Source organism: Silene latifolia, chromosome Y (assembly GCF_048544455.1).
Source record: "Silene latifolia isolate original U9 population chromosome Y, ASM4854445v1, whole genome shotgun sequence".
Classification (NCBI taxonomy): Eukaryota; Viridiplantae; Streptophyta; class Magnoliopsida; order Caryophyllales; family Caryophyllaceae; genus Silene; species Silene latifolia.
The window spans coordinates 21,560,676-21,570,356 of NC_133538.1; the positions used below are offsets into that span (position 1 = coordinate 21,560,676).

At 38.4% G+C, this 9,681-nt stretch overlaps 1 long non-coding RNA gene across 3 annotated transcripts; it reads left to right on the plus strand.

Moving 5' to 3' along the window:
* The first annotated feature begins 4,612 nt into the window (after positions 1 to 4,612).
* Positions 4,613 to 7,870, plus strand: LOC141626479 (uncharacterized). Of its 3 annotated transcripts, XR_012536063.1 has the most exons (6): positions 4,614 to 4,768; positions 4,845 to 4,905; positions 5,409 to 5,597; positions 6,578 to 6,621; positions 6,709 to 6,740; positions 6,857 to 7,870. It is a non-coding gene; the product is annotated as an uncharacterized LOC141626479 (long non-coding RNA). The 3 variants fall into 3 exon arrangements; XR_012536061.1 differs by having other exon boundaries at positions 4,615 to 4,768; positions 6,578 to 6,740; XR_012536062.1 differs by lacking the exon at positions 5,409 to 5,597 and having other exon boundaries at positions 4,613 to 4,768; positions 6,578 to 6,740.
* The last annotated feature ends 1,811 nt before the right edge of the window (positions 7,871 to 9,681 follow it).

Sequence of the window (9,681 nt, forward strand, 5' to 3'; positions counted from 1 at the left end):
AAGAACTAGTTGCTTTCTCTCTTAAACAGGTTTTAGGTTTTGTAAAAAGTGATTTAAAACAATGACGAATATGTTTAAATACCTTAATCGCGTAATTAACAAAACCCGAGAAAACTCCCCCGTAAAACCGGACACTCGATCGAGTACCCAAGGCACTCGATCGAGTACCCCCCTACTCGATCGAGTACCCCAGCTACTCGATCGAGTACCCAACAGGTCAGAAACTATTTTATTCCGCAACTTGCCCATACTCGACAGAGTAAGGGCTACTCGATAGAGTACCTAAAGACTTATAAATACGGAGTATTACACTTGTCATGTCATATGCTACTAGCATCATAGGGATCATCATTCCACCACCATCCGATCGCTCTTGACAAAAGCATTTGGAAATTGAGGACGAAAGTAGTCTAGTTTAACACCATTTGGAGGTGATTTAGTGTCATCCTTTTAGCCTTAGTAATTTGTTGAACTAGTATTTGTGAAGGATTACATGCTCTTAAATTTGTTCCTCTTTAGTGCCTCCGCCGCTTGATGAGGAAGTGGCTATTCTTTTGTAGATGCATCCATTATGTGATTTTGTGTGCTTAATGTTTGGATGTGTCGCCATTTTAGCAAGACCCACCGTGCCTTGCAAGAAGGCATCCTACCTCATGGTTGTCTTGTTGTGAGTTGAAGGGGCGGAGTGAGACCCGCTAATTGTCTCATATCGGCTATGTTATTAGGTTAGTTTACATAATGGTCCTAGTCTTTGTCACCTCTTTACTCGGGACGAGCAAAGGATCGAGTTGGGGATATTTGATGTGACCATAATTAGCGCATATTTAGCCCCCGAATTAGCCTTGTTCCCATGCTTTTTAGTGCATATTTGGGTCATTTCTTATCTTTAGTTCTTTGTTTTGCATATTCTTTGAGATTTTGATCCCTTGGTAAGAAAGGAGTAAGAATCTTGCATTTTCATGGCAAAACGAGACTAAATTGATCGAATCCAATGACCAAGCATTAAGGAGAGACAAGATTAGAAGGCCTTTGTACATATTATAGTAGATGAGCAATGTTGAGAAAGGATCCTTGAGTCCCCAAGGAAATCCCCAAGGAATTTATGAAGAAAAGGGAAGAAAAGAAGAAGAAATCTTGCTGAAGAACAATCCGTGCGGATTGACTACAATCCGGCCGTCCTCCACCTGCACAATCCATGCGGTTTCATCACAAGACGCTCGGGTTAGTCCTGCCACAATCCGCCCGGATTCTCCTGAATCCGCTCGTGTTCCACCGCCAGAATCCGCCCGTCCCGACTCTAATCCGCTCGGATTCCAAAGCCACAGCACTTTCGTCTTCTCCAAGCTACAAAGAAAGAAGCCCTTCCTTCGAAAAATACCGGCTCCTCCCTGCTCAATCTAAAAAGTGTAATTACTAGTTTAGCCCTTAGTTAACCCTAATGCATCCCCCTAATCTCCACTATAAATACCCCATTAATCTAATTAGAAGAGCATGTTCTTCTTATCAATTCTTAGAGTAGTTAATATCAATCAAATCTCTCTATAATTTTGTAATCAACAATTAATCAAGTTCTAATACAAGTTTTATTTCCTTAATCTCTCTTTTGTTCATTCTTTATCTTGGGTAATTGAAGATTATTTGGGTTATTATTGGGAGATTGACAACCTCTCAATCAAGCATCAAGTACTTCTTTTATCTTTGCTTTAATATTGGAATCATTAGTAGATATAATTCTCTTAATCCCTTTTTAATTATTGTTAATTACTTTCATTTATTCATCATGTTTCATTTTGTTGGTATGATTGACAACCTTGCTAGCATGATCAACATGATAATGAGTGAGTAGTCTCTTAGCTAGGGTTAATGGATGATTAGGGGAAACCAACATGGGGAATGATTCATGCTTAAATTAATATGCTTTCATGTTTTATTTGCTTGATTGTTTTGATCTCAACTCATGCACATGTTATATTTGATGAAATGCTACGCCTATGAATCCTTGCATTTACCACCATCTCCTATCTTTTTAATGAGACTTGTAAGACATAACCCAATTCGAGTCTCATTAGACCATGCATGTTGTTGAGTAGGGAAGACTAAGTAGACTTGTAGGTGTTGTACAATCTAATCGATTCGGCTCCGGGACCCAAACTTTCCTAGGATTGTAAAACATAACCCAACTCAATCCATCACAACAATAATTGCTTGCTTATAATTTGAGAACATGTTTGTATGATCAATTCTCATGATTCCCCTATGACCCCATGACACCCTAGTGCTTTTTAATCAATTGTTTACAACCCTTTAATTCATCTTGCTTGTTTATTTCCATTGATATTTTAGTTTAGTGACCTTCTACATCAACCCAATTTGTGACACCCCTAAGACACCACTAGTTGCAATAGAAATCTCATTTCAATACCCGTCCCTTGGGATCCGACCTTTACTTGCCTCTTTACTAATTGTAGAGTTGTTTGTGAAGCTATAAATTGTGTTTTGATTCGGACGTGACCCAACGACCACACCTTAAATTGTGAACACGAAACTGACCGATCAGCAATCCTCTAATCCAAGCTTGAATTCCTTAATATGGTGTTTGTGAGGGTTTTAGAGAGAAGGGAGAGAGTTTGGAGAGATAAGAAAGAAGATAGAAATGAAATAGGAGAAGAGAGGTTTGAGGGTTTAAAACCCGTCTGCCCAGAGTGCACTCGATCGAGTGCCGAGTCCACTCGATCGGGTGACCCTCACTCGGTCGAGTGTTCAATCCACTCGGTCGAGTAGAATGCAGTTCTCAACAATGACCAATTTTCATAAAACAGACATATCTCACTCGTTTCTGCATCATTTTGGGCGTGTGACCTACTGTTGGAATAATAAGAGAACAAGATATCACCACCAATTGGAACCACATCAATACCATGTCAATATTTCAAGTTATGACGGTTTTAAGAAGACTCTTCTATAGGCGGACATTATAACAACTCCACTAAGTCTAGTATAGGTTATACTCGGTCCATTTTATAGCTATACTTCACTCCTATAGCTATACTTCACTCCTGAGTAGGATCATCAAACCCGAGGGTCCTCTCACGCATCCCAAGGTTCCTTTACGGGTCCCAAAATATGTGTGTGTTACAATGCACCCGATCAAGGGCTGGTGGCAAAGCTAGCCGATAAGCCACTTCACCTATCCGATCGAAATCTCATAAGGCCCTATAAATTTAAGGCTAAACATCCTTCTCTTACCAAACCTCATAACGCCATGCATATGTGACACTTTCAAATTGTAATACTACGGTTTTCTGTACTGTTGGGTACTCTATCGAGTAAGGCTTACTCTGTTGAGTAAGTGAATTTTGGTTTCGAAATAGTGTACTGTTTGATGGGTACTCGATCAAGTAGGCGTCACTCGATCGAGTAGGGGGCACTTGATCGAGTAAGTGACTTACTCGATCGAGTAAGTGACTTACTCGATCGAGTAAGCCGGTTTTACGGGTTATTTCGCCGGGTTTTGATAGCAACGTGAGGAGGTTATATAAAGTTATTTTATCAATTCCTTTTTACTTTTCACTGTTTTCTAAACTATTTACACAAGAGAAAAACTACGTAACTTCCTTTCCTCCTATTGCTATCAAATCCAAAGGGCTAGAGTCATAAGATTATTGTGATCTTTACGCCGTTCAAACCGTCGCATCGTGGGTAAGATTCTAGTATGATTTTTATTTCGTTTTATTGTTTTTGGTCGAAACCCTAATTGGGTAATTTGGGGGAATTTGGGAGTATGATGATTGTTAGATAGTAATTATATGATTGTGTGATTATAGGAGGTGGTTTCATAGAGGAACAGTTTTGAATAGCTGATTGTGACGTTCTTGGTGGTTCCAGGTAGGGTTTCCCAACTCGGTTATTGATTACATTGTATTTGATAGTTGATTGGTAATGGTTGTGATGTTGATCTTTATCATATTGGTATTGTAATTGGTAATTGTCGTTGTATAGTTGGTTGGATGTGTTTGTCTGTGGTTCGCGAGGCGCGTCCTCGGCAGAATGGAGTCACTTGCGGGAGTGGCTTCACGCCCTTCATTTGCCCCTTGTGGTTCCCGTCACAAGAGGGATGTGCACATTAAGGAACTTGGGTTTTCGCTTGGAGTTGATGAGCGGAGATTTTGGTGGGACGGCTGCTGTCCCCCACTCACTACTACAAAAATCATTATAGACATCACTAAATAAACATCGGAGATTTTAAAAAACTGATGCATAAATAATAGACGTGGGAGATTTGAAAAAAACAGATGCCTATACTATTCAATATACATTAGTTTTTTCTAAGAACTGATGTTTATTAATCCCATTTTTAATTGACCTTACATTCGAAAGTCTGATGTCTATTTAAATTCCAAAATCAGCTAGTCTTGCTTGTGACGGGCTAATCCCGTCACAAGCTTGTGACCTCTCACAAAGAGGGAGAGGGGACAAGGTGGGGCACCCCCATGTGCTTCCCATTCACCTCTCAATGATCATTTTATGAGAGGAAACGGTATCCGTCACAAGCTTGTGACGGATATCGCCCGTCTTCAATGAAATTTTGTCTTCCAAAATTACCCTAAAATCACCCACAACCCATATCTTTATCCCGCCACAACCCATATCTTTATCTCCAACCACTTTCACATTACCCTAGTGAGTTATTCCTTACACCTTCGGCAATCAACGCCCACTCGACTACCTCGCCTGCAACATGTCTGCCGTCGACGATCCTGCCGTCAAGGTAACTTCTTCTATATTTGAAACCCTCAATTTTATTTTAATCTTTGTACTGATTTCAATTTATGTTGAAAAAAAAGTTGGTTGAGATAAAGAAGAGATGAAAGAGTTATAGCTGAGAATAGATGGGCGATGTTCAAGGTTTGTTTTCGTAGCTTCTAATTGAACTATTTTTTTTTTTATATTGATGTCGTTCAATACTGGGTATTCCGTAAACTCTGATTATGAGATTCCATTTATCCTTTGATTAGCTTTCGATCCGACACCAGTATCTAAGGTAGCGATCTGAAATTGTTTGTTTATTGAATTGATTGAAAGTTCCTTGCTTTGTGTTTTTTTTTCTTTTCCACTCCTGTATTGGCACGTTTGACTTCTTTTACTCCAAACTCTGAATTTTTTCTTTTAAATTTCATAATAAACGATTTTTGTTTATATCTTAGGGTTCCTATACATGATTAAACTTGATTAGGAATGAAAATATGTGTACTTTACTCTTATGGTTTATAATAATTTGGGAATTTTGGGTATAAGAGTTAGGGTTAATTATGGTTTAACTGTTGTGATAAGCTGATTAAGTATTCTATGTTGAATCACGGTGAATGAGCTTCATTGCTGATCTGGGGTTTTGTAAACTAAAATTTCAGCACAGACAAGTTACCACCCTTACATTGAATTATGCAAGTCTAGGAAATATTGCACATGGTAGCTTTTGGACCAACCACGCACTCAAGTTGAAGGTATATTTGAAGTTCAGCAGACAACAAAGTTTCAAACAACATATTTCAGGACTAGCACTTTACTAGTGCTTTTCAAGGGATAGTTGTTGCAAATGGGTGAGTCATAGTCCATCTTGAGGGGTATTTTTCTAGCAACTCATTATGTTGTAGGCTATGTTACTCGGACACGGATACGAAGTATCGTATCCGATACGTATCGGAGTATCCGACACGTCATTTTGAATTTTAATAGCTACGGGAATACGGTCAAAGGAGTATCTTGACTATTTTATAGATACGGATACGACACGTCTTATATATATATTTTTCATAATTTTTAAGAAATAAATAAAAAATATACTTTGTATTATACTTTTGTTTGTTTTATATAGATATATGATTATAGTATTCTTGACTATACTACTATACTCCGTATATTTACAACGATTAAGATATAGGAGTATCATGGAGTGAGTATTAACTTTACAGCTGTCTCTCATTTACAGTGAGTATTAACTTTACAGCTGTCTCTCATTTACACTCACAGTGTCCCACTTCTTTTTTAAAAACAAAACCCTAATTTTCCTAGCATTTCAACAGCCGCAATCCACTTTCCACTCTCTCTCTCTTCTTTTCTTTTCCACACATACCTACCAGTTACCACAACTCTTCCTCACAAGTCACTCCCATCAAACATCAACTTCTTGAGGTCTTCTCCTTCTCCCAGCCCTGATGACATACTTCAATGTAACCAGATCTGGGTGAAGGTCAAGATCCTTCCTCTTTCATTGTAGGCTTATCGCATCTTTCGTCTTCCAGGTAAGTTTTCGTAAGTTTTAATAATCGTAATGATCGTATCGGAAATTAGCGTATCCGATACGTATTACGTATCGTATTCCGTATCGTATCGTATCGATACGGAATACGTCACCCAGCTGCCGTGTCCGAGTATCGTAGGTTGTAGGTAATGGTGCTTAATGCTTTGTAAGTTTATCTCTCGGTGAATTTGTTAAATGGTTTGGTTACAGGTTTCATGTTATGCCCCATATTGCTATTCTTAGCCTTCTTATTACTATTATTGTGTTTTATTGTTGCAGGTTCCAATTTATCCCTCAGATTAATTTTATGAGCAGTTTGTTTGGTTAGCTTTTCAGAAAAATATTTCTTCGATGGTTTAATGGTTTATAAGCCCTGAGTGTGATTCTTGCTATCTAAATATCTCTTTCAGATGTCTCTTTCACATTTGGATTCTAATGCTTAGTGAGTTGCTGCACTTTTATCATTCATTAGTGAACTATGTCTGAGAATTCTTTAGTGTACATCAGATTAACCTGGGAAGTTTAATTGTTGGTCTTTGTTGCTGTTAAAACTTGCAGGTAGGACATTCTAAAATGAGTCACGATTAGATTGGGCTGTAAAGTCATAACTAAGAGCAAACTTGTTGCGTTGCCCGCGTCTACAAATAAATACTGGTATATATTTTCTCCCTGATAAAAGTTGAATGTATGAGTGTTTGGTTTAATATAATGGTTATTGTCTATGTGAAGCTACCTCAAAGCATGTGAGAGAGGGATCCGGTAAGTGTATTTGGTATACTTTGTGATGGGACTGCCGCCTCCATGGCTATGGTAAGAGAGGGATCTGGTAAGTGACCAAGGCAATAATCCTTTTCTTTTCCAATGTGTGACTTGGGTTGCCACCCCCACCAATTTTCTAGATTTGCGTTTTGAACGATTAAGAAATAATACGCATTTTCGGTTAGGATTGGCTTCATTGTATCTATTTACAAAGCTGTTAGCAATCAACATTTTACTCACTTGGAAAATTTTTGGCATGTACGTCTATGGAAATGTAGGAACTATGAGGACCCGTACCAAAAGCTTTGCCATTCAGGAAAGGCAAGACTATAGTGAGTATTGTCATTTGTGCTATCTGTAGAGGGTTTGCTATCTGATCAACATTTTTCTCTTGATTTACTAGTCTAAACTCTTTAGGGTATGTCAAAATAGCATGACTACTTATTACTTTTATAAATCATGTGGTGTTTTTTGCTTTTAAAACCTTTTTTATCTTATGGATTATGTTATTCTGATTCTATGTGCTTTTGATGTTTTGTAAGTATTTTCTCACAATCAAGCAAATCATGTGCAATGGGAGATGAGTAGATTTAGAGCTGTTTGGCGGGAAGTAGTTTCTCCTCTTGGACTCGGCATGTTATGCATTTTTTTCATTTTTGTTGACAAGTTAGTTCTCTAAATTATAGATCTTTTTGTAATTGACTTCGGATAATTGATTGAGTGTATACAGATATTTGTTGATTATTGAATCATCATGGATTTTTGATCATGTGTATGAGTAATGTTTTGGGCAACAATAGCGTGATATTTTTTTTATTAAAAAATAATAATAGTAGACATCAGTTTTTTGTTAAAATCCGATGTCTATGTTTTAAAAGGGACATCGGATTTTTAGATGTCTGATGTCTATGGTTTATAGTCAACATCAGAGTTTTCAAAACTCTGATGTCTATATGACATAGACATCGGATTTTAGTAAAACTCTGATGTTTATTTAAAAATAGACATCGGACTTAAGTCTGATGTCTATTGGTCCTATAATGGACATCACTCAACTTAACATCGGTTGAGTATCTAATGTCCATTACTAAAAAAGTCCGATGTCTATAAGGAGTTTTGTAGTAGTTACTGGTGGTGTGGAATATCTGTTGTGATGGATATTCTGGCACAGCTACACACTTTAGTGTGTAGTCAAGTGTGTGGAGATGTGGCGGAGTTGGATAATCGTATGCTTGCTTATCTTGAATTGTGTAATCATTAACTGACCTCGTTAATTGTTTTAAAAATTGTGGTGATCCATTCGGGGATGGTAAGCAGTTATTGAGCAGGTATGAGATGAATTGCGCGAGGGATAGCTGGGATGGAGTCACCACGTGTTATTAGAGTCTTTCGCTGTGTCTTCAACTTATATTTCTTTTAAGTTGGTTTGATATTTTGGAACATATGTATTTTACTTTACAGTTTTGGGATTTTGGTTATGAATCAATTAAACTCATTTATTTAAGTATGTTCTTTGATGGTCAATTTAATATATATAGCCTCGGGTAACCGAGATGGTAGCACTTCCATGCCTTAGCTGGTCTTGGTAAGGCACCTTGGTGTATGGGGGTGTTACAAAGTGGTATTAGAGGGACGATTTTGGAACCTCTAACTAATGAACCTAATGAATCTAGGGAGTCAAACTAAAATGAACCCGGGTAGGAGTTGTTAGGAGCTAATGCAAAGACTTGGGAGACATCCTAAAGTCGCGAACTCGCCCTACATCTTTGAACCGGTCACTATGGGGTGTCATGGGATCGCTATGTGTTTACTAATGTTCTATTGCATATGTTAGATGATGTATTGTATGGATTTGTTGGATAGATGATTGTGGAGGAATGGAGGATGTGGTGAAAAAGGTGAAGTAGTTCATATGATGATATGTTGCGAATAATGATGTTGCATGTTGCATGATGGATGATTTATAATGTGGCATTATAGTAACATGTGAATAAGATGTTGCATTTTATGTATATATATCCATATATTATTTGCGAAAAGTTGTTGAGTTAAAGCATGCAGGTAGCTAGAGAGTCAGCATGACTCGATCGAGTGGGGGATACTCGATCGAGTAGGTTGGACTCGATCGAGTGGAATGAGCTCGATCGAGTGGGTATATGATAATGATGGGTAGTAGCTGCTGTTTTGGGGAACTCGATCGAGTAAGTGGAGTACTCGATCGAGTGGGGGCTACTCGATCGAGTACGTTTGGGGCTCGATCGAGTGTGTTTTGTTGTACGTTCATGTCAGGTTCTAGAGTTGAGGCACTCGATCGAGTAAGTGAGCAACTCGATCGAGTGACTTCTACTCGATCGAGTGGGTGTAGTTACTCGATCGAGTGTGGGCTATACAGGTCGTATATGTTTTGAGCCGTAGGCTATGTGCTTACGTTTGTCTCTTCTCTTATAGCTCAAAAATATGCCGCCAAAGAGATCTGCTTTGTACACTAGGGCGCAGGAGATGAGTGTAGATGATATAGCCAAGATGCTTGAGCATCAAGACGCGCTTACCGAGGCCCTAAAGAAGTTTGGGAAAGACAAAGATGCCGGGGTGGACTTTGCCAAGATGAGCACTACGATAGCCCG